This window comes from Sphaeramia orbicularis, chromosome 24, assembly GCF_902148855.1.
Source record: "Sphaeramia orbicularis chromosome 24, fSphaOr1.1, whole genome shotgun sequence".
NCBI classification, from domain to species: Eukaryota; Metazoa; Chordata; class Actinopteri; order Kurtiformes; family Apogonidae; genus Sphaeramia; species Sphaeramia orbicularis.
This window is the reverse complement of record NC_043979.1, coordinates 5,180,832-5,205,139: the sequence shown is the minus strand read 5'-3', so window position 1 is coordinate 5,205,139 and position 24,308 is coordinate 5,180,832. Positions and strand designations below refer to the sequence as shown.

At 36.9% G+C, this 24,308-nt stretch overlaps 1 protein-coding gene across 3 annotated transcripts in view; it reads left to right on the top strand.

Annotated features, from left to right (window-relative positions):
• Window positions 1-24,308, top strand: part of LOC115414701 (heparan sulfate glucosamine 3-O-sulfotransferase 5) — a 192,178-nt gene that overhangs the window by 46,489 nt on the left and 121,381 nt on the right. The window contains exon 2 of one of the 3 annotated variants that reach the window (XM_030127968.1): window positions 14,887-15,030. The exons of the other annotated variants lie outside the window; for them this stretch is intronic. The gene's annotated coding sequence lies outside the window, so the exon portion shown is untranslated. The remainder of the gene's footprint in view (window positions 1-14,886; window positions 15,031-24,308) is intronic. 3 annotated transcript variants of the gene reach the window in all.

The window sequence follows — 24,308 nt, the reverse complement described above, 5'->3', positions numbered from 1 at the left end:
CAAATCACAGGAACCAAAGCAAACCAATTACCAGGACGTGTATCATGTCTACACCATTACTTATGAAGGACGGTGGTAGATTGACCACATCCAGGATCTGTAGGTTGCATGTACTCCTATAAGTTGGTTTAGACCAGGGGTGTCAAGCTCATGTTAGTTCAGGGGCCACATACAACCCAATATGACCTGCAGTGGGCCGGGTGATTAAAATAATAACACAATAATACAAAAATAATACAAATTCCAAAATTTGTATGTCTAATTTCTATGTTTTAGAGTGAAAAAAGTAAAATTATACTATCAAAATTTTTACCTTCTTTTAAAAAAATGTGAAAAAATATGAACAACCATGACCAAAATGAAATTTATTAAGAAAAAAAGTGCAATTTTAACAATTTATGCCATTATTTGGCCTCAGCTTCTCATTTTCACATGTTCATTACAACTTATAGATCACAGTGGATCTACAATTACACAAAACATTTAATAACAGACAGAATATTGGTACAATTATTCTTAATTTTTTTTAAAGACATTTCAGGTTGTTCATATTTGTTCAGGTTTTTAAATTTTTTTGTTAAAGGCTAGTCTGTAAATGTTAACATTTTTGTGTAATTTTACTTTTTTTTTTACACTAAAACAAAGAGAAAAATTTGTGGTTTTCATTATTTATAGTTTATTATGGTAGTATTTCACTGGTCTGACCCACTTTAGATGGAATTGACCTAAAATTATTTTGACATCCGTGATTGTTAATATCTTCAGTGTAATTTTTGTGTTTCACTAATTCATCCCGTGGGCGGATTGGACCCTTTGGCGGGCTGGATTTGGCCCCGGGCCACATGTTTGACACCCCTGGTTTAGACAATGAACATAATTTGGTCAGGGTTAGGACATGCATGACAGGAAGAGAAAAAAAAGTCTCCACCTGGATTTAACTAAGCCAATATTCTAGATCTTTTCATTGGTTGATTACTGCCGTGATTAATATGTGTCATCTGCAACATGTCATGAAGCCGTTCAACTGATCCAGCATCCATCAGTTTGATAAAGATAGAACAGTGTTTCAGTGGATACAGGTCATGTGGTCTGATGAGTCCAGGTTAACCCTGCTCCTAAGTGATGGATGCATCAGTGTGAGAAGAGATGGATGAACTGATTACCCATCATGCCTAGTGCCTACAGTATAAGCCTGCTGGGGCAGTGTTATGATCTGGGGTTGATTCATTTGGTCAGATCTGGATTCAACAGCATTATGTGTTCATTGAATGCTGCCAGCTGACCTTTTTTGATTAAAGATGACAATTTTAGAATTCTCAAACTGCAATAGGAGTATGAGTATGCAATAGGAGTACCTATTTAGAATCTTTGGGATGTGATGGAAAAGACTTTACTCAGCAACCCTCATTCTCCCATCATCAATAATAATAATGGATTAGATTTATGTACCACTTTTCTATTTTGCATGGTCAAAGAGCTTACACTGGCCCCATTATTCATTCACTCTCACACACTGGTGGTGGTAAGATGCACCAGTGTGAGTAGGTGAGTGAAGTGTTGGACTAAGTGTTGTCCATCCATTTTTGGATAACCCGCTCTACCTCCTGAGCCACACCTGCCCAAAGCGAAATGACGAGGATGGGATTCGAACACAACGGAAAAGCAGTCCATTGCTTTAAAGGGGTCATATTTTGCTAAACCCACTTTTATTAGTCTGTGGTTCATTTATTTGTGTATTTGGACCCTAATAGTTCATACAGTTTAAATTTGAACCATCCAGGTGCTGCAAAGCTATCTTTATATTCATTTGAGCAAAAATCAAGTGGATTTCTACAACCTGTTTTAATTCCTTCTTAATTTGTTACATGTATAACTAGTTACATCACAACATTTGCACATATAAGGTCAAGACTTTGATGAACATTTCTCCGAGTACGACATAATTGTTTATCAGCAGCAGCGGTTGTAGTCTAGACTGAAAATATGTCCAAACTTTGAGCCGATTACATAAAATGTTCAGTTGTTGGTTGAATGGGACAGAGCAGCACAACCGACAACCTGGAGGGGACGGGGCCTGAAGTGGCTCATGTGCATTTAAAGGGCCAGTGCTCAAAATTACCTTCCTGGTGTCATTACTCAGAAATAGGGTTGAAGATGGACCTGTGGAGTTGAATTAATGAAGAATTCAGACCCAAGCAGAGCATTTACAGTTTATGTAGCCCACAGGGAAATGTTTTAAAATGCATAATTCCATTAAAAAAAAGCTAAATATCACTCCTTTAAGCACTCAGCCAGTTCGTCTGATGTTAATTCAGAAGTAAATGTGTTGACATTTATTATGAGATTGCATAGTGTTGCTTGGCATAAACTCCAAATCTATAGGTTCTATGAAATACTGTGTGTGGAACTTTGGCTTTGGCTGGGCAGTGTTCATTATCTTTTTTTTTTTCTTTTTCTTTTTTGCACATTTCAATCAATCAATGAATCAAATTTTATTTATATAGCGCCAAGTCATAACAAAAGTTATCTCATGACACTTTACATATCGAACCGGTCAAAACCAGACTCACATTTGTAGATTTTCTGTATAAAACCAGGTTCTGGTAACACGTAAATGGTGCTAACCAGTAAATGTGACAATGCACAGGCAGTTTGATATTGCCTTGTGGTCTTGATCCCTAGTGTTTGTCATCCGAGATTGACACAATTGTGGAAATAGTTCATTCTGAGACAAGACCTTCAAAAAGCAGTCGAGAGTTACTTCTCAGCCGGTTCTTCAAGGTCTTAAGTTCTACAACAACAAGAATACATATAACACCTTCACAGGCAGTATTCAGGGACTGAGTGCATGACAGTAGGTGAAAGCATCAGCTAACACACAGAGGCAGCTCTTTAAGTTTGTTTACGACTGACCTCAAGGTTAACAAATGCATCCATAGGTCATGAGTGTCCTCCATTTCTGCTGCTTTGCCTATCGAACTCAGCACACACTGGCTTTTCCATGATTAGGTGCCGCTTCTGCTTCACCAGCACAATGGATATGAGGGAGGTGGTGGTGGTGGTGGTGGTGGTGGGGTGGGGGGGGGCAGAGGTAGAAGAGTGTCGAGCAGGGCCATCCATTCTGAGACAGCGGCAAATGGCTGGATCCAGTCTGTGGATGAAGGCGACAACCTTGAGCTCAGCCCACTGACCCGGCACATTGAAAACCTTTGAAAAGACTTAAAGCTGCACTAGGGAAGACTTTTATGTAAAAATAGAACCAGCCCAAATCACAATGCGGGGCTGCAGTACAGATGAATATCTGATTCCCTTCCATAGAAAACTTCTTCGCCCTCATTTCCCAAATTAAAGTCAGTGACAGGAAAAAATTTCCACACATAAGAAATGACGACATCTGAGACAGAAATATAGTTCAGGGGTTGTGTTCATGTAGTCTGTAGTCCCTGATCTGGAACATGTTTTAATACTAGTAATTAAAATAAAAACCTTGGACTAATTTGTAAATGTTTTTATAGCTGGGAATGTTAGGAAAATAAACCAGTTAGACAAAAAAATAAAAAATATATATCACAATAACAATAACTTTCTATTGTGAGTAAATTTTGGTTTAACCAACAGCAGCATGGCTTCCCTCCCTGTTCCTGTTTACTTGTATTCCCAGTTATTGGACTCTTATTGTGGCGCTTGTTGAGTGAATATGTATTTTCAGAAATTAATAAAATTTCAAAGAAAACATTTTTTTTTGCTTTACAGGCATGGAAATCCTTGTGTATGATTGGCTGTTAATCTGGAGTGGCATTAATCACCATTGGTTAAGAGCTTCTCTTAAAAGCCTGTAAGTCATAAATGTGTTTCTATTTTCAAGGAAAAAGCCAAAACCTGGATGTCTTAATTGAACTTTTCTGAAATGTTGAAAAGTCAGTGACAGGAAATTCTTTTCCACACGTTGAAAATAACTACATTTGAGGCAGAAATGAGGTATTTAGTTTAGAGGTTGCATTGGTGTCTCTAAGCTAACAGCACCGTAGTTGTTCATCATGTTGACGTTACAATATTGATGAAATGGTCTGGCCTTTGTCCTGACTCTGGTCTCAGTCGTGACTTGGTATCCAGTGCATCCAGAATATATTCACAGCACCATACTTTTAAAATTACATTTTCTTGTTTTTCAGCCTGATTGCAACATAGAAAACAAAAAACTAAATACACTGCCTGGCCAAAACAAAAAGTTGCACATGCAGTATTTCACTGCACCACCTTTGGTTTTGATTACAGGAAACTTTCCCTGGGTTTAACTGAGCAGATAGTTCAGATCCTTCCATGGGTCAGTACTGCAGTGGTTAATAATGTGTCAGCTGTAACTGGTTATTTAACTCTAACTGATGCAGTAAGTGTCCTCTCATGTCTTGAACATCAAAAAGACTGGACAATGCCAGGATTGATCAGGATCAGCACTGGAAAAAATCTAAATCTTACCAAACGTATTTTTCCTCATTTCTAGTCCAAATATCTCATCACAATTTAAATAAGACATAATCACCTAAAGAGTAACTTTTCAGTGAGATATAAGAACTTATTTTCAGACAATAGATCTTGAAAACCTTATTTCAAGAAATCTTACCAAGATCATTTTCACATGTTCTATTAGCAGATTTTTTGCTTGAATTAAGCAACAACAAAAAAAAAAAAATCTTGAATTAAGCAAAAAAAAAAAAAATCTGCCAGTGGAGGTGAAAATTATCTTGGTAAGATTTCTTGAAATAAGATATTCAAAATCTATTGTCTGAAAATAAGATCTTATATCTCACTGAAAAGTTTCTCTTTAGGTGATTATGTCTTCTTTTAAGTGTGATGAGATACTTTGACTAGAAATGAGAAAAATACACTCAGTAAAATTGTGATTTTTTTTTTTCCAGTGATCAGGCATGTGACAGAATGGTTCAGGGAGAATGAGACTTCATTTTCACACATGGATTAGCCTCCATAAAGTCCAGACTCTAATTTGAGAAATGATGAAGACTTGATGCAGTGGTCCAATTCTCCATTATCAATAATCAAACATTAATGCAACTATGGATGGAAAAAATATTATGAGCCTTACTGTGACACTACATAAGCATTATGTAACAAAAAGATGTGACAGTGAATGTCTCTGTAATCTAAAGGTGGTGCAGTGAAATATTGCATGTGCAACTTTTTTTTTGGCCGGGCAGTGTATAATACAAAAATAACATGTTCATTAGTATTCACAGTGTTTATTCAGTACTTTGTTGACCCGCCTTTGGCAGCATTTGCAACCTCTGTTCTGTTTGAGTATGATACTAGAAGCTTGGCTCACTTATTTCTGAGCAGTTCGTTGTCTTCTCCTTTGTCCAGACGCATCGACAAAGTATTGATCAAACACTGTGAATACTTATGTAAATGTTATATTTTTGTTTTTTTAACCCATAAAGATCCAAACAGCCACCGACGACCAAAAACATCTACTGATCTAAAATGTTTAATAACTTCTGATCCGCTAATCCTATCAATACATGTGAATAATTGGTGTAAAATACAGTTATTCATCTTTTCATGGTCATCAGATATGACCCATTTGGACACTCAGAGGCTCCATAGTGAACATGGAAACGCTGTCATCTTCTGCAACACTGATTCACCAGTAAAACCCATGGAGTTGGACCAATGACAGTGGATGGAGACACTTGGTTTATGTTCGTAAATGCTATATTTTGCTGAAAAAGTCACTTTTTCTTCAGATTTCTCTGTTTTTCGGATAATAACCCTCAACTTTAATCTGAATTTTTTTGGACACCTACATGATTACTAAATTAAATATAGGAAAATACCTGGTGTTCACTGAAAAAAAGCAAAATACAGAAGATAATGTCAAAATAAATGGCAATAAATCACGTAAGAAAAGTTAAATAAAGAGGAAAAAATATTTTGGAACTGACACCAAAGTAGGGTAGGTAGGGTTAATTTGTAATAAATTTGCAAAAGTTTCAAATCAACTTCTTGCACTTTGTCAGTATGAGGGATTGTGTGTAGAAGTTTAGCTAAAAAAAGTGTCTATCTTGGAAAAAGGCTAACACTGAATACTTTCTGGATACACTGTAGATCAGGGGTCTCAAACTCATTTTCTTTCAGGGGCCACATTCAGCCCAATTCAATCTCCAGTGGGCTGGACCAGTAAAATAATAGCATAATAACCTATAAAAAATGACAACTCCAATTTTTTTTCTTTGTTTCAGTGCAAAACAACCCCATTAATTATGAAAACACTTACTTTTATACACTATCCAAATAAAAAAGATGTGAATAACCTGAAAAAACTAAAGTTTCTGAAGAAAAATAAGAGGAATTTTAACGATATTCTGCCTCAGTTTATCATTTATACATGTGGATTATAGATCAGATCTACAAAGACACTAAACACTTAATAACAAGCAGAAAATTGTTAACATTGTGCTTAATTTTCTTTAGACATTTCAGGTGGCTCATATTTGTTCAGGTTATTCACATTTTATTGTTACAGGATAGTTTGTAAATGTAAATATTTTCATAATTTAATGTTGCTTTTTGCACTAAAACAAAGAAAAAACATTAAAGTTGTCATTATTTATAGGGATAATGTAATATTTTTTTCCCATCAAACCGTGAAGAAAATATGGAGTCATTAGTTTTTGTAGGTTATTATTTTACTTGAGATCAAATTGGTCTGTATGTGGAAAATGAGTTTGACAGCCTTGACTGTGGAATTTTTGCACTTTGCAAATTCATCCCACAGGCTGGATTGGAACCTTTGGCGGGCCGCATTTGGCCCCCGGGCCGCATGTTTGAGACCCCTGCTGTAGATTCAAGTGTCATGAACTACGCAACTATGACCAAGTAAATATTCTTTAATGTTCTTGTTACAGTTCCTCTGACTCCACAGTCAACATTTAGTGTGAGTCTTGGGAAAGGCTGATCACTGTATTACTGAGTTATGGTTTAAACTATCCTTATATTGCCCTCGGTATATTGTGCAGGTTGGTTATTTTTTGGTTGTTTTTTTTTTCAGCTGTGCAGCGTCTCTTTCTTTTGGCGGAGTAATGAATATTTTCCATGGTGAACACCCCCGGTCCCAGTGGTTTGATCATTTTCCACTCCACTGATCTGACTTGTGTTTAATGAGGCTGACACCATCACGCTCCACATAATGAACCCACCTGTGACTCTGCTAACTTATGCAGTCTCAGTCTTTACAAGTAGGTGGGAAATGTATACCGCGGGGTTGCATCATTTGCATTGATTGCACTGTTGTCCCCATTGCGTTTGCCGTTTTGAGGTCACATTTATCAATTTTTCCATTAACAACAGTGATTAGACCAGAGAGAGATAAATCTTGAAGAGTAGCCAGATGAGTCTCCTCAGTGGACTTTCCTTGACTTTCTGTTGCTGGTCTTGTTTTCTGCAAATGAACAGCGAAAATCTACCTCTGGAGAAAATAATCAGCTAAGACATCTTTTTGCTGCATAACTAATCTTATAGTAATTATAGATTAAAGAATTAATCTGTGACTTTCCTATATTCACATATGACTGCTTGCCTTCTCCCTATTACTTTGTCTGGGCATAAAACTTTTACACATGGGTGCTTCTATGAAACTGGATTAATTTTGGTATCTGGCACTTTCCCAGCTTTTTAGACCCAATAATAAAAGAGAAATATAGACATAACCCCCCCCCCCCCAGGATGTACCTAATGATGACCTTGATAAATGAAAGAAAAGAATTATACTCTTGCTCTGAGCCATCCCAAAATTAATGATTTTTTTAATAAAATATTGGGGCCAAAAATAGGACCCAAATTGGGACATGAAAAACTACCTAGGTGTCAATGCATTTTATCTGGACCACATGGCTGATAAAGGTCTTATAGAGACTATAAATAAAGACACTGTGTTAAATTTGATGATCCTAGTGGTTTTTCTAACCCAGACATGTGGGTTCATCATGAATCTTAGTGTCATTCCAGGTTTTGTATGTAACCCATCGTGTCCACTTGCGTTACATGCAGAACCTGCCCAGTTAAACGCATATGAATTGCGAATGATTTTGCAACAGTGGTCATTTTTGTGAAACACTGTCTTGCATATTTTGTTCAATTCCTAAAATGTACATGTGAGAGAATAAAGAGATATTTAAAAAATAGCAACACACAATTTTTGTGTCCTTTTGACCATGTTACATGCAGATTTTTGTATTAAATATAATGTAAAATAATATAAAAATGTGTTTTATCTGAAAAATAGTTTCTCTTTTATCTCAGTACTTATTTATTTTTTAAAATAGACCCGAAGTGCTTCCAAACTTGCTTCACTTCACTTCACTTGCTAACATTAGTCTACATCTGGTTTGAATTTTTAGCCCCTTTGTCCTGTTTTTAGGGACCAGTTTCATAGAAGCACCCAGATATCATTGAAGTGCTAGTAGCAATTGTCAGCAGTGACAATACTACCCAGGGCAGACAGGAAGTGCATTGCATTTGGTTTATTTTTGGAATAGTTGGGAATATTTGGTACTCTATATCATAACATTACATCATGTAGTAGGGCTGTGCAATTAATCGAAATTCAATTACGATTTCGATTATTACACGCAACGATTACAAAAATTATGTAATCGAGAAAAAACGATTATTAATTTTGAGTCGTTTTAATTCACGCGCACGCAAGCTCCCATGAGCTGCTCTGCCCCGCCCCCCTCTAAGCTACTGCTGCCTGCTAGCCGGCAGGTCCACCCCAAGAGGACAGTTGGACCTAGCGGTCTGGAAAAACGGCAGGAGAATCACAGCAGAAGTGCTTGGTACACAAAAATGGCAAGCCAAATTCAATTGTATGGAATCACTTTGGGTTTGATGAAGAAGACGAAGAGTAAAAACACATCACGTGCTAAAAGTGTTTGGTAGTTGTGTCCGCACCGACCGGTAACACAACAAACCTTTGTGACCATCTGAAGTTTAACCACCGCCACCGTTATCATAATCTTTATCTTATGAAAAACTAAAACGCAAAAAAACAACTTCGTCCGCAATGCAATCTTCAGTCTCCGAATCTCTTTACGCTGCAACTCCCGTATTAACCTAACCCTAACCCGTATAACCCTAACGTGCGTATTCTACAGGGTGTCCCATAAGTCTCCATACAAAGGAAAAATAAACGTTTCTTGACATAAACCATTCTTATTTATATAATATGCTCTATATGACTGCCATTTTGTCGGGAACACATTTCAATGCGTGTCCTCCACTGCTGAAGAACTATAAAGAAGAAATATAAAGAAATACATGTTAGAACAATATGTATTATGTCTCCTATGTATGGAGACTTATGGGACACCCTGTAGATGGCTGATGTATACAGAAGGCCTGAACTGAAACCTCACGACACGCCACTGAATTTACTGTTTCATACTACATTGAACATACTTGAATTTATAATTTGCACTTTACGTGAGTTTTTTTTGTTTGTTTTTATTGCTACAGTTCTATGGCAAGTCTATAGCAGTTTAATTCCAGTGCACTATTTGTTTACAAAAGGAAACATACTTGAATTTACAGTACACTTATTTGATTTCAAAGATTTTTTTGTTTCGTACAAAAGTGAAAATACTTTGTTTTAGTGGTTAAAAGCTTTATTTATGTTTAAAGAGTATATTTTACATTGTTTTGCAGAAAAAAAATAAAAAACTTTAAGGTTAACAAATAATCGTTTTTAATAATCGTGATTTCAATTATTGCTAAAATAATTGTGATTATTATTTTTTTCTATAATCGAGCAGCCCTATCATGTAGTTACTATCTATAACCAGCCAGTATATGGAAAAAAGTTAGACATGACAAATCTTGTTGAGTGTGCCCATCTGGCAAACACATAAATTTGTGCTGTTGATGAAATTGTGAGTTTCTATTTATGTATTTTATTTGCGTTAGAAAATATGCATGAAAAGAATCAGTGCATATGAGGGACAATGCAAACACTTTTTAAAAATATATTCTGATTTAATTGAATCAGTGTGGCTGATTTTTAAATTTATTTTATTTAACCTTTATTTAATCAGGTTGGTCCCATTGAGATGGAGGATCTCTGGCCAAGATGGCAGTAGTACAGTCACATAATTACAGTTTACAATAAAAGCATTTATAAGCAGGCACACACACACACACACACACACACACACACATTAAAGCAAAACAAAACAAGAAAAATAATAATAAAAACTTGAAACATTTACCGACTAACAGCCTTCCAGACAGGCTACATGAGATCAACTATAGGGTGACACAACACACATGATGACAGCAGGACACACAGTACTGTGCAAAAGTTTCAGTCAGCCTTTAGATTTGTATTTGTATGTGTAGAAAGAACAACGAGATGCACCAGATTCATTTTTTTTTAAATTGTTATTTCACTAGATGCATTGGACATACAGAGAATTGACATACCATTTCTCTCTCATTTTGTTATTAAATGGAATGTAATTTGTGAAAAAGGAGGTAAAAAATAGAATAAGAATAAGTAAGTGGTAGCTCAGTGGTGCTGTCCATGGTGCTGAATGCTCTTCCTCTGGATTAGAGCAGACATGAGCACAGTGAGAGGATAAGAGCATAGGGCAACTTTTACTCATTGTAATGGGTAAGACCGTCAATGAAAATGAATTTCATGATTAGAACTGGAACAATTAATGACTCAAATCTATTAAAAAAAAAAAGGTTTGATACAATTTTTCTGAATTGAATGGATACAAATGTGTTGAAGACTGCAGTGCACATGTTGTTTATAGATTTGACTTGTTTGTTGTTGTTTATACCTATAGATATTTTTATATATTTGATTCATTGATATATACTTTTATACTGTTGTTATTGTTGCCATTTATTTGTCTGTTTTACTCTATTTTCACCAATTAAAATTATTGTTAAATGGCATTTAAGAAAATAATTGACAGATTAATTGATTACAAAAATAATCGACAGCTGCAGCTCTAATCATGATTCTTCGGTTATCTCAGACAGAGAGTTACTTTTTCATTCAGGGGGAATCTTCATTTTCCTTTTACATCCATTTACAAGGAAAGGTTTTCCTTTACATTTTTGAGTGTAAATCAGGTATTATATTCCATTTAATTTACAGATTGTGTAGATATTCATAAAATCTCATGGATGAGATGGATGAGGTTGGAAATACAAGTTTCTAATCCTAGGAAAATGAAATGCTATATTTTAGATTTACTGTTGCACTGCTCTTCTGTATAATACGTCTTGTCGGGCCATTGTGCACCAAGTACAGGTCTGGGGAAAGAAAAGGAAGTAAATAAATTCGGTGAAGATGTGACATGTTTTGCAACATTGAGCAGTCCACACATAAAACCCATGGCTTTTATACACAAAGCAAACGGATGATGACAAAGGTCTGGGTTATGAAGCAGAGTTTATATGAAACCTGTGTTCACTGCAATGCATTTTTATACTCTACTGTAAATAAACCAGAAGCAAAAACTGGTCATGGGCAGATGAAAAACAGCATAACCCTGTTTCTTTTTAAACAAAAGTGACCATGTCTTATGAAGCGAACTTGACTCAATATTATTCTTCATGGTCTGGAGCTTGCAGCAGGGAGGTGGGCGCAGCAGGATTACATTACAACATGTGCAGCAGAGGCCTGTATAATAACAAATCATACATCATATGCTGCCCAGACGTGCAGTGTAAGCCGCTGGTCTGCTGTCTTATTTCACCACTTTAATCATTTGCTTGTTGTTTCTTGTCTGTCACATCCAAACCCATGTGTTCAGCATTAGTTCACTGGTTCTTTTCCAGACTGAGATGTAAAAGCTGACATCACTCAAATGTCTAATGGTTAAAGCAGCCTATTATTTGTAATGTAAAAGGCCTTGCTAGATGTCATGTAGGTACCTGCAGTTTGATGGCTTTGAGGATTTGAGCTCACTATTTTAATATATTGCCCTAAACCAGTGATTCCCAACCTTTTTTGGCTCATGACCCCGTTTTAACATCACAAATTTCTGGTGACCCCAGACATTTGGAGATATTTTATTTGCTAAAATTAATTTATTTTTGATCATGTAATAGTTTGCTATACTATGTTGCAAATAAATGTTAATTTTAGACAACATTTAGTCTATATAATGCATATTATTATGGACGGAGGCGGAAAAGCCAGCTGTATTTTACTGCACAAAGGGAGAATTGTATTTTCCGTGGTCAGGATATGTACAGTCAGTCCTGCTTTCATTTACAAGGCTGCAAATTAATACTGAACAAAGAATAACTCAAACTATGAATTATAAAAGAGCTGCAGCATCTGAAACCGACCACAATGAACATTTGAAAGATACACAGAACCACAGTGCTGCAGTTTCAACTTCACAGTTTGTCATGTCTTTTATGTATTGTGATTGTCTCTCTAAACTCATCATTTATTATATATTAGTACGTTTTTATTTATTTATTTATTTTACATTTTTATCAATTACTAAAAATTTCAGGCGACCCCACGTGGGGTCCTGACCCCAAGGTTGAAAAACACTGCCCTAAATTGAACATTGGTTCAATCATTCATTTTCCATCACTTTACTGTCTAACAGTGGCACAGATAATGTAGTTCCATTTCCACAGCTGTTTTGCACTAATGGCGACTCATCCTGCCTTCACATGCTATGGGAATTATGGTCATTACAGGTTATGAACTCGAAAATTGCACATGAATGCCTCCTGCATGTTATACTGTATTTTCTGCTGGGGAACTGGGAAAAAATTTTGATGCACAAGTTACAGAGATGAAAATAACCTTTGAACTTTTCAACATGGTGGAGAGCACGTTCATAGCATACACAATTTATATAAATACCAAAAACAGAAAAAACTTGAGAAAAAGTGACTTTATCACTAAAATCTATCAATAACTGAACGTAAACCAAGTGTCTCCATCCACTGTCATTGATCCAATTCCATGGGTTTTGCTGGTGAATCAGTGTTGTAGAAGATAACAGTGTTTCCATGTTCACTATGGAGCCTCTGAACGTCCAAATGGGTCATATCTGATGACCATGAAAAGATGACAAACACAAACACAAACATGCAATAATTGGTGCATTTTACACCAATTATTTGATAGGATTAGTGGAACAACAGGTATTAAACACTTTAGATTGGTAGATGCTCTTGGTCGGGGGTGGATGTTTGGGTCTTTGTGGGTTCAAATTGTAAATGTTTACTAATGCCATCTTTGTAGTTCAATGCAGAATTTGTCCATTAAATACATTGTTAATCATTATTACAGTTACTTAACAACTGAAAGCACTGCAGTATGACATGGGGTCTGAAACTGGTCCATGGAACGTTTCAGTCTGAGCCCTGACACCCTCAAAGGAAAGGAAAACAACTACCATTCCACTCCATTCCAACAGAGGGTCATATCTAGGGGTGTTAGAAAATATCAGTTCTGCAATTTATCGCGATATTTCATTTCACAATACTGTATCGATATTAAAAAGTACTGTTTCGATATTTTTAGGTATTTATTCAAATGCAGATATGTCGGAGGTTCATTTTTGTTTTTTGTTTTTCTTTATTGTTTACATCTTTTTTATTATTATTTAACACTGTTGTATTAAATAATGTTTTTTTGAAGCATCCTAAAAGCACTTTTTACTGTCTGAGAGAGGCAGAGGTTAGTTCCTTTGTTGGGATTGCACAAAAATAATGTTATGATGTTATTTATGAACTAATAGAATATGAACATTTGAGCAGGATCTCAATCTATAATGTCTGTAAAACATTTAAGTTTTAACACAGGAAAATTTTGTGATAGAGCGTTAGATCCTGTTGTGATCAAATAAAAATATGTTTAGTATTTGTGCAGATTTCTGGTGTAATTCAACTCTTCCAGGAAATAGTCAAAACAAAAAATTGCCCTTTTTCTTGATATTTCATGATATATCATGATATATCGTATCAAGATCCTAGTATTGTGATTTGTATCGTCTTGCCAGATTCTTGCCAATCCACACTCCTAGTCCTGTCTGATGACCATGAAAAGATGACACAGTGCATTTTACACCAGTTATTGACATGTATTGATAGGCTTAGTGGATCAACAGGTATTAAACTTTTATATCAGTAGATGTTTTTGTTCGCCAGTGAATGAGTTAATAAACCAAAAGACGGGGATAAAGGAACATCTCAAACATTTCCTGTTCCTATAAACTGAAATTGTAGACGATATTGGTTGTATATTTTTAGTTGTCACAATAGGAAATGAGTGGTTGTTGCTTTCGCCCCCACAGGAGCATCTGGTGAGATTTTCTCTGCACTGAAGCATCAGCGTACACACCACTAGCAGAGCTTTGCTTCACAGAAATAACTCCAGATTTGGCTTCAGTAAGTTGATGTTTGGCTTCCTGCATCAATGCGGTTTACTTGAGGCCCCCAGCTGATGCTCCCCACATTATTTGTCAACACAGCCGAGCATTACTTATTAATGAGTTCTTCATGCTTTATTAAACTTACTGTCATAACACCTCATCAGGGAGCGTGGAGAAAGTTCACTCATCCTCCTCCCACTGGTGAAAATAAGAACTCCTTTAAGCTGAAATTTGAACTTGTTTATTTGCCGTATTTATTCGGCTCTGCTCACAGGATGTACCACGAGGCCGTTTACGGCACCTGGAGGAAGTTCTATCAGACTTAAAGGGCTGGATCTGGCAGCAGCCGTCGTTGAGGAGACTGGGTTACTGTGTTTGCATCAGTCAGACGTGCCATCGCCTTTGGCTCACTGACTCATCACCATTTATCTTCTCTGTTGATGTCCATTTACAGAGCTTCACGCCTGATGATTTCAGCAATCTAAAGTTATCACCACCCCACCAGTGAGTGCAGTTATGCCAAATGGGCCCAGTGGCTGCCAACAGGAGCGCAGCCAGACCCCCCCGCCACCTCCAATCAGGATACAGTAGGAGCCAGGTCAGTTGGTCCTCCCATTTACTTTGAAGAAACAGGTTTAAAACACAAACAACGGGTAGTTCTTTGACTTTTGTTTTAGAATTCAAATTTTACAGATTAGATTAGATTAGTAGTAGTAGTTGTAGTAGTAGTTTTATTTCGAGCACATAGAATCATCAGATAACAAAGAATCATACAACATGGTCAAAAAAAAAATTCTGATCTTGAAAAGGAGTGGGAAGAAGTAAGAAATAAGAAGAATTTATTGACTCCCACCCCCTTTTTACAAACCAATAATCAAACTAGATCTGCTTCCTTTGCTTTAACACACATTTTCCTCTGTACATTTTTACAATAACACAAAACATCCATACAAACCATTCATATTCACTTTTATAGTCACCTCACAGATTAGATTAGATTAGATTAGATTAGACGGAGCTTTGCTGATTCCTCAGGAAATTAAGGTTTCAGTACTAGCACAACACCAAATGTACACATATAAGACGAATCCTACTATATAATGCATGTTCTGTGTCCATCCGATCAATGTTGCAGCTCAGGAGGGCATTTGTACAGATTTTCCTCAGCCTTCACAGGCCTGATCGCCGCCAAACTTGCCAAATGAATAGAAACATTACCTGACTATCTACTAGGCACAGTTTTATGTCTGTATTCAAATGTTGTGAGGTATGCTGGGTGATTTTAGCCTCTCTATACTTTGAATTCTTCATCCCTGCCGCCATACTCCATTTTCGGAAGTGGTTATGCTACCATTCATGAAATTTCTACTGCTAGCAGACGATGCTACAATGTGAAGGCTGCAGTTCACTACCACTGTATGAATTTAATCATGCTTAACAGGCCAAACAAATACATGCTCTTCCCTTCATGCCTCACATGTTGGCTCAAATTATTACCTACACAGTGCATGATTAAATGGTAGTTTACAAATGGATAGCAGTGGAAGACAAGTTGTACTTATCATGCTATCGTACAATGGCACCACGAGTACAATGCCGCTAGTTACAAGTTAAAAAAGAAAAGTAAAAAGCAATAACAATAACTATAAAAACAGTAGTAAAACAGAACGACAGACAGAACAGAAAGACTAGTAATAAATAAAAAAGTACTAGTAATAATGAGTAATAATTGTAAGTAAATACATCATTATGTTACAATATTATAATATATATAATTTTGTAATAACAGAAATAAGTAATGTAAGTGAAGTTTGTAAGTAATAATGATGATGATGATGATAATAACAAGCAAGCAAATAATAAGAATAAGAATAAGCAACAAGAAAATTAAATTAACACAAATTAAATTACAAAATTGAAAATCAAAGCCTTGTTCTTTTTTGTAGCCAAATGTGAACAGTTTTTACTTTCAAGTGGAAATAAAACATGAAATCACACTAAAATAGGGGGAAATGCATAGATTAAATTAAACAGTACAGGGCTCATTACCACTGATTAGATAATATGAAAAAAAAAGAAAACAATAAATACCAGTTCATTTCGTTCTAAATTTTGATTCCAGAAGAGTAAATGTGGTGTAAATGTTTGCGATTGTGGCTTGTAACAGACTGCAACTAATTCCCATTGAAATGTATCCAGTTTCATAATTAAACTTTTTTTTTTTTCTTTTCTTTTCTTTATAAACTGAAATAAGCTTTTTCTTCTTATCAGGATTATCCTTTGGACTAACTTTCTTCAGACTCATGGCTAACACAATGAATTCCCACAAAATAATGCCAAAAAACACACAAAACAAAGAAAAATCACTTGAACAAATCAATTGCGATCTTACCTCAACGAGATGAACACATGAACTGGCGGCTAGAATGAAGCATGCTGGTACTGCGAATTTCCACTCATATTTGAAGACCAAAATACTCATGAGCCGCTGATCGCAAAGCAAATTCCATGTACAATGGTGCATTCATACCCACTGCGCAATGTAACGTCAGAGTGACGTCTTTTGTAAGTCATTTTTGGACGTCCAGTTACAGTCCACTGAAGGGGTTGTTTTGTAACGCCAGGGGACGACTTTTTTCCAACATCTAAATAATGCCTAATGTTGACGTCCAAGGGACCTCCGTCTAAGACCTTTGAATGGAAACTATGCCTTGTGTTGTCAGATGTACTGTCCGTTCACGTGATCGATGGGGAAAAAAAGAGACGGTAGACTTTCTTTTTATAGTTTTCCTAGGGAAAACCTAGGGAGACGTGTTTCTGATGTTACCAAGTGAAGACGGATCACCTGCGTCTTCGCAGTATGATGTGCGGACATAGTTTGTCTTTGTACGGTACAATTTTTTTCATTTAATTGACCTCTCAACATACTGACTCACTTCAACCGTAGACTGAACGGCTTCAGGTTCAGCTGGCTGTATAATGGCGGCACAGTGATGTCGGTTGCCAAGCTCTATTGGTGAAAATTTAAAAATGACTCAAAAATCGTACTTTTTTATTTACTTGACGAACACAAAGACAAATATCAGGCAATTGAATTTAATATTCCAATTTTCATTTTTATGTTTTGAAATTAAAAAATATAGTCTAATTAAGTGTTATATGGACCACATTTATTAATCATGTGAATTTCCTGCACTTGTCAAAGACGTCAAATTGGCGTCCAAAAATCAAATCAAATCAAATTTTATTTATATAGCACCAAATCATAACAAAAGTTATCTCATGACACTTTACATATCGAGTTGGTCGAAACCAGACTGTAAATGTACCCAGATCAAAGGTCAAATGTTGAACGTCAATATGATGTCCAAGTTGGGTCTTGTTTGGACATCGAATAGCTGTCCAGAGTTGGTCATGGACTGATTGACCCAATATAGATATGATCTGCACGTCCATCTGACGTCTAGTGTTTAGTGGGTACTGTGAGGTTCTACTGTATTAATGTGAATGGAAAGGAGGTCATGGGTACTTCGTCACCTCCATGGTGTTCTGCAGGCAGTCATGTCAGTTGCTGCAGAACTGAGAACATACTCGTACTAGGCTGGCCTTAGAAGACATCTAACGGCTGCTCGGTGCCAGGGTCAAAGTAGCCGACCCCCGCCCTACAGATCCTGTCATGGCTGTCCGCCAGCCCTCGGAGTCACTGTGTTTACAGACTAAACCTTCTCTAATACACTCCGCTCTCTGTTTAATCCTCTTCAAAGCTTGAGCAGTTGATACAGATCCTCATGTTTACTTCTACGGCTGGAATCTTCCTCATCTGCGGTGCCACGATGCTTCACCTGGACGTTTAATGACAAATCGGATCGCATCTGTTTCCACCGTCAGCCCCCACCCACAGACTAAAAGGGATAATCTCGTCATCACCTGAGTGTGGCATTATGTTGCACCATCTCAGTTCAGATGATCAAAGACGAGAAAAGGAAGCTAATTGGCACTCCCAGGAGACTCTGCACTTCCAGTCTTCAGCTCCGTCTCCAAACGCTGGAAACATATTCCCTTTGAAAAGAAAGGGATTTAGTGCACGAGTCGTGCAGTAAAGTGATGATGTTTAAACAGGCGTTTTGAAAACGAAACTAGTGGTGAATGAAACTAAGAGAGTTTTCACTGAACTGGCACAAAATGCAAGCGTTCCAAAACTAAACTTGCAATCAGCAACATTTCTGTACATAACAACACACCTGTCTTGTTTGCTGAAAACACAAAACGTCCGACCTCCCATAGATTCTTCCTGTGTGCCCAAATGAAATGTCTGTTTGCTATAGATCACTGAGACCTAAAACTTACTATTAGAACGAGGAAAAGATGATCTGACAACCTCATACACTCCACTAATAACCATCTTATTAGCTGTATTACATGAGTGTTACATCATGAGTCATAATGTTTTTCTGCAGATGATCACATAAAGCCAGACTGGGTTCAGCTGCAGTAGATGCCACAGCCTTAAAACAAAACGCAGGATGGGATTAACAATGATAAAAATGGGAGGTAAGTCTGGCTCTGTCAAACGAGGTGGCTGCAGACAATGGTTTTATCCAAATGCTTTGGAGACAAAAGGATGCAAAACACATAGGGCCAGATCTACTAAAGGTTTATGTGTCTTAAATCGTGTGCAAACTCATTGCACACGCAAAAAGATGTGTAAATTGATTTACTAACAGTGCGCACTAAGGGTTGCATCTTTCAAAGTTGCAAAATAGTGCATCTGCATCCAGTTAGTACGTTTGACACAATATATATGCAATATGGGGCATTTCCATGCAATTGTACATGTGCTGGGAGAAGAAAATGTCAATACATTAATTTAGCACATGCAAAGGGATTTATCAAACCCGAAAGCAATTTTGCTGATAGAAACTGCATCTATATTTAACACGTCTCAAATGGAGGTGCAAACGGTTTGTATGTGTAATTGCGCACACATGGAAGTGGTTATTGCCCCAAAAAGGAGACATCGAAATGATGAAACCAGATGCAGACAATGCATTTTTCATCCTCATGTGAACATTTTTGGAATGATTCTTTTCCACTTGATCTGATGATTGTGATTAAAAATACGCACCGACATTAGGCTGCCGGAGTGGTTCACAACCTTTTTTGGCTCAGGACCCCATTTTAATTTCACAAATTTATGGCAACCCCACACATTCAAAATGGGGACATTATTTTTGCTAAAATTACTTTGTTTTTGATCATGTAATAGTTTGCTATACTATGTTGCGAATAAGCATTAATTTTAGAGGACATTTAGTCTATACAATGTATATTATTATGGATGGAGGCAGAAAAGCCAGGTGTAGATTACTGCACAAAGTGAGAATTTTATTTTCCTTCATCAGGATGTGTACAATCAGTCCAGCTTGGATTTACAAGGCTGACAATTAATACTGAACAAGCAAGAACTCAAACTATGAATTATGAAAGAGCTGCAGCATCTGAAACTGACCACAATGAACATTTGACAGATAAACAGAACCACAGTGCTTCAGTTTCAGCTTCACAGTTTGTCATGTCTTTTATGTTTTGAGATTGTCTCTGTCAACTCACCACATATATATATGTGTGTATATATATATTTTTGTTTTGTTTTGTTTTGTTTTTGTTTTTCTTTTTGTTTGTTTGTTTGTTTGTTTGTTTTTTGTTTTTGTTTTATCAGTTACTAGAAATTTCAGGTGACCCCATTTGAATTCCAGGCGACCCTACGTGGGGTCCCGACCTCAAGGTTGAAAAACACTGTGCTACAGTGTGACAAAGTTATGTGCGCATGACATCCAATCCAACAGCCCCCGTGCCCCCCCCCCCCTCTAAAATGAAAATAAATGAATGAATGAGTCAATGCAATGCCTTCTATGACTAAACTCCTCCAACTTTACATTTCCTTGTGTCTGAATCATTCCAGTCACTGTTCCCATTAATGCAGTTTCTACAGTACATTGTCTCCAGTAGCGCAGGCAAAACCCTCATTTAAATAGGGCGGTCTCCAAGACATTGCACCTGTTGTAATTTGCACAAGCAATCTTTGTAATTCACCCACAAACCGTGGTTCAACCCCACATGCAAAATTCTAGATTGCACATGCAAATTAGTACAAGCAAATTGGGACCTTAGTAGATCTGGCCCATTGTCTTTCTTTAAATGTGTTGGTAGAAATATTTTTGACTTCTTATGAAACTGTGGTGGGAGATACTAGACCATAGCAGGCAGCTGCTTATATCCATATCTGCAATAAACCAGGTATTCATTATTTTCATACCACAACAATGATCTATATCTAAGTGGAAATGGCACTAAAATGTGGTATATGTGTAAGTAGAGGAAAGCTTCAATTATTGTGATTGAAATAATTTAAGAACTCACAACCTTCCATACTTTCACAACAGTCTAATTCTAGACATCGCCTTCTGTTGGAATGGTATCGTTTTGTTTTCCTTTGAGGATGTCAGGGGTCAGATTGAGATGCTTCGTGGACTAGTTTCAGACCTCATATCATACTGCATTGAACTATAGAGTTGGTATCAGTAAACAGTTATCATTTGAACCTACAAAGACCCAAACATTCATTGTGGACCAGGAGCGTCTACTGATCTAAAACGTTTAATACCTGTTGATTCACTAATCCTATCAGTATGTGTAAATAATTGGTGTGAAATGCAGTTTGTCATCTTTCCATGATCATCAGATATGACCCATTTGGACGTTCAGAGGCTCCGTAGTGAACGTGGAAACACAGACATCTTCTATAAGACTGATTCACCAGTAAAGCCCATGGAGTTGGATTAATGACAGTGGATGGAGACACTTGGTTTATGTTCAGTTAATACTGTATTTTGCTGAAAAAGTCACTTTTTCTTTTGTTTTTTCTGTTTTTGATATAATAACCCTCAACTTTAGTCTGAGTTTTTATGGACACCTACATGAGTAGTAAATTAAATATAGGAAAATACCTGATGTTCACTGAAAAAAGCAAAATACAGAGGATAATGTCAAAAATAAATGGCAATAAATCACGTAAGAAAAGTTAAATAAAGAGGAAAAAATATTTTGGAACTGCCACCAAAATAGGGTCTTGGAGGTTGGCTCAATGACAGTGGATGGACACACTTGTTTTTATGTTCAGTGAATGATATAATGTGTTGAAAAAGTGACCTTTTAGTCATTTTTTTTCCAATACATGATCAGTAAATTAAATGCTGATAAATAAATAGGAAAGTTCATGATTTTACAGTGAAATGCAGAAATTATAATAATGGTGATAAATCACTTGGGGAAAGACAAAAAATCATAATAATTTGGAAATTGTGACAAAAATAGTTGTGGGTCTTTAAGGGTTAAATCTTCACAATGAAGAAGTGCTTGTACATTTCCCTTCAACAAAAGTGCATTATTTCCAAATACACAAAGTCATTCAAAGCTATGATGAGCTTTGGAAAAAGCCCTCAGTCACCTCAGTTTGTGTAATTTGTAGTTAATGAGCTAAAACAAGCAGTAGCACTTCTATAGTCTATTACAAGGAAAACACGAAGTGGTGGAAGCTGACTCCTACAGAAGCTGTATGTTTGTGCTGACTTCACACCAAGACTGGATGTTGATCTCATCTTTTATTCCACTGTTTTCATGAATCATGGACCATGTGAAACACACTGTCTCCGAGTCCGTCTTTATCACAAATCATTGAGCTTTGCTACATGTCAGATGTCCGGTATAAACTGTGAATTTCTGATTATAAAGTGGATTTTACACATTTTAAATGTAATTAGGGTGGATTAAAACAGATCTGATTGGGATCTTGTCTGTATTTGAAAAACTACTGGACAGATACAGTACAGGCCAAAAGTTTGGACACACCTTCTCATTCTTTGCATTTTCTTTATTTTCATGACTATTTACATTGTAGATTCTCACTGAAGGCATCAAAACTATGAATGAACACATGTGGAATTATGTACTTAACAAAAAAGTGTGAAATAACTGAAAACATCTCTTATATTCTAGTTTCTTCAAAGTAGCCACCCTTAGCTCTGATGACTGTTTTGCACACTCTTGCCATTCTCTTGATGAGCTTCAAGAGGTCGTCACCTGAAATGGTTTCCTAACAGTCTTGAAGAAGTTCCCACAGATGCTTAGCACTTGTTGGTCCTTTTGCCTTCACTCTGCGGTCCAGCTCACCCCAAACCATCTCGATTGGGTTCAGGTCCAGTGACTGTGGAGGCCAGGTCATCTGGCGCAGCACTCCATCACTCTCCTTCTTGGTCAAATATCCCTCACACAGCCTGGAGGTGTGTTTGGGGTCATTGTCCTGTTGAAACATAAATGATGGTCCAACTAAATGCAAACCGGATGGAATGGCATGTCACTTCAGGATGCTGTGGTAGCCATGCTGATTCAGGTTGCCTTCAATCTTGAATAAATCCCCAACAGCGTCACCAGCAAAGCACCCCCACACCATCACACCTCCCCCTCCATGCTTCACGGTGGGAACCAGGCATGTAGCATCCATCCGTTCACCTTTTCTGCGTCGCACAAAGACATGGCGGTTGGATCCAAAGATCTCAAATTTGGACTCATCAGACCAAAGCACAGATTTCCACTGGTCTAATGTCCATTCCTTGGGTTTCTTGGCCCAAATAAATGTCTCTGTGTTGTTGCCTCTCCTTAGCAGTGGTTTCCTAGCAGCTATTTGACCATGAAGGCCTGATTCACGCAGTCTCCTCTTAACAGTTGTTGTAGAGATGTGTCTGCTGCTAGAGCTCTGTGTGGTATTCATCTGGTCTCTAATCTGAGCTGCTGTTAATTTGTGATTTCTGAGGCTGGTGACTCAGATGAACTTATCTTCAGCATCAGAGGTGACTCTTGGTCTTCCTTTCCTGGGGCGGTCCTCATGTGAGCCAGTTTCGTTGGAGCGCTTGATGGTTTTTGCGACTGCACTTGGGGACACATTCAAAGTTTTTGAAATTTTCTAGACTGACTGACCTTCATTTCTTAAAGTAATGATGGCCACTCGTTTGTCTTTACTTAGCTGATTGGTTCTCGCCATAATATGCATTCTAACAGTTGTCCAATAGGGCTGTCAGCTGTGCATCAACCTGACTTCTGCACAACACAACTGATGGTCCCAACCCCATCAATAAGGCAAGAAATTCCACTAAGTAACCCTGACAAGGCACAGCTATGAGGTGGAAACCATTTCAGGTGACTACCTCTTGATGCTCATCAAGAGAATGCCAAAGGTGTGCAAGGCAGTCATCAGAGCTAAGGGTGGCGACTTTGAAGAAACTAGAATATAAGAGATGTTTTCAGTTATTTCACACTTTTTTGTTAAGTACATAATTCCACATGTGTTCATTCATAGTTTTGATGCCTTCAGTGAGAATCTACAATGTAAATAGTCATGAAAATAAAGAAAATGCGAAGAATGAGAAAGAAGGTGTGTCCAAACTTTTGGCCTGTACTGTATATTTTATCACCTGTCTCAAGCTTTGGAAACTACACTAAAACCATCTGCTGGATTAGCCATTTTTGGAATCTCTTCTAATTGTAAATTATGCAAAAAAAAAAAGACGAAATGGACATTATTGCATTCTCAACATTAATAGCTAGAAGAATGGAAATCAACAACCGCCCCAAAACCATCCTTGTGGCTTAGTGAGCTCATGCTTTTTTTAAATTTAGAGAAGATTAAATACAATTTGAGAGGTCAGCCATCAAAATTTCAAGTAGAATGGGGCTCCATTGTTAAATACTTTAAAAAAAAACTTAAGACACTCTAAACTATATTTAAAAAAATGCTTTTAGTGCAATTTTTAAAAAAAATAC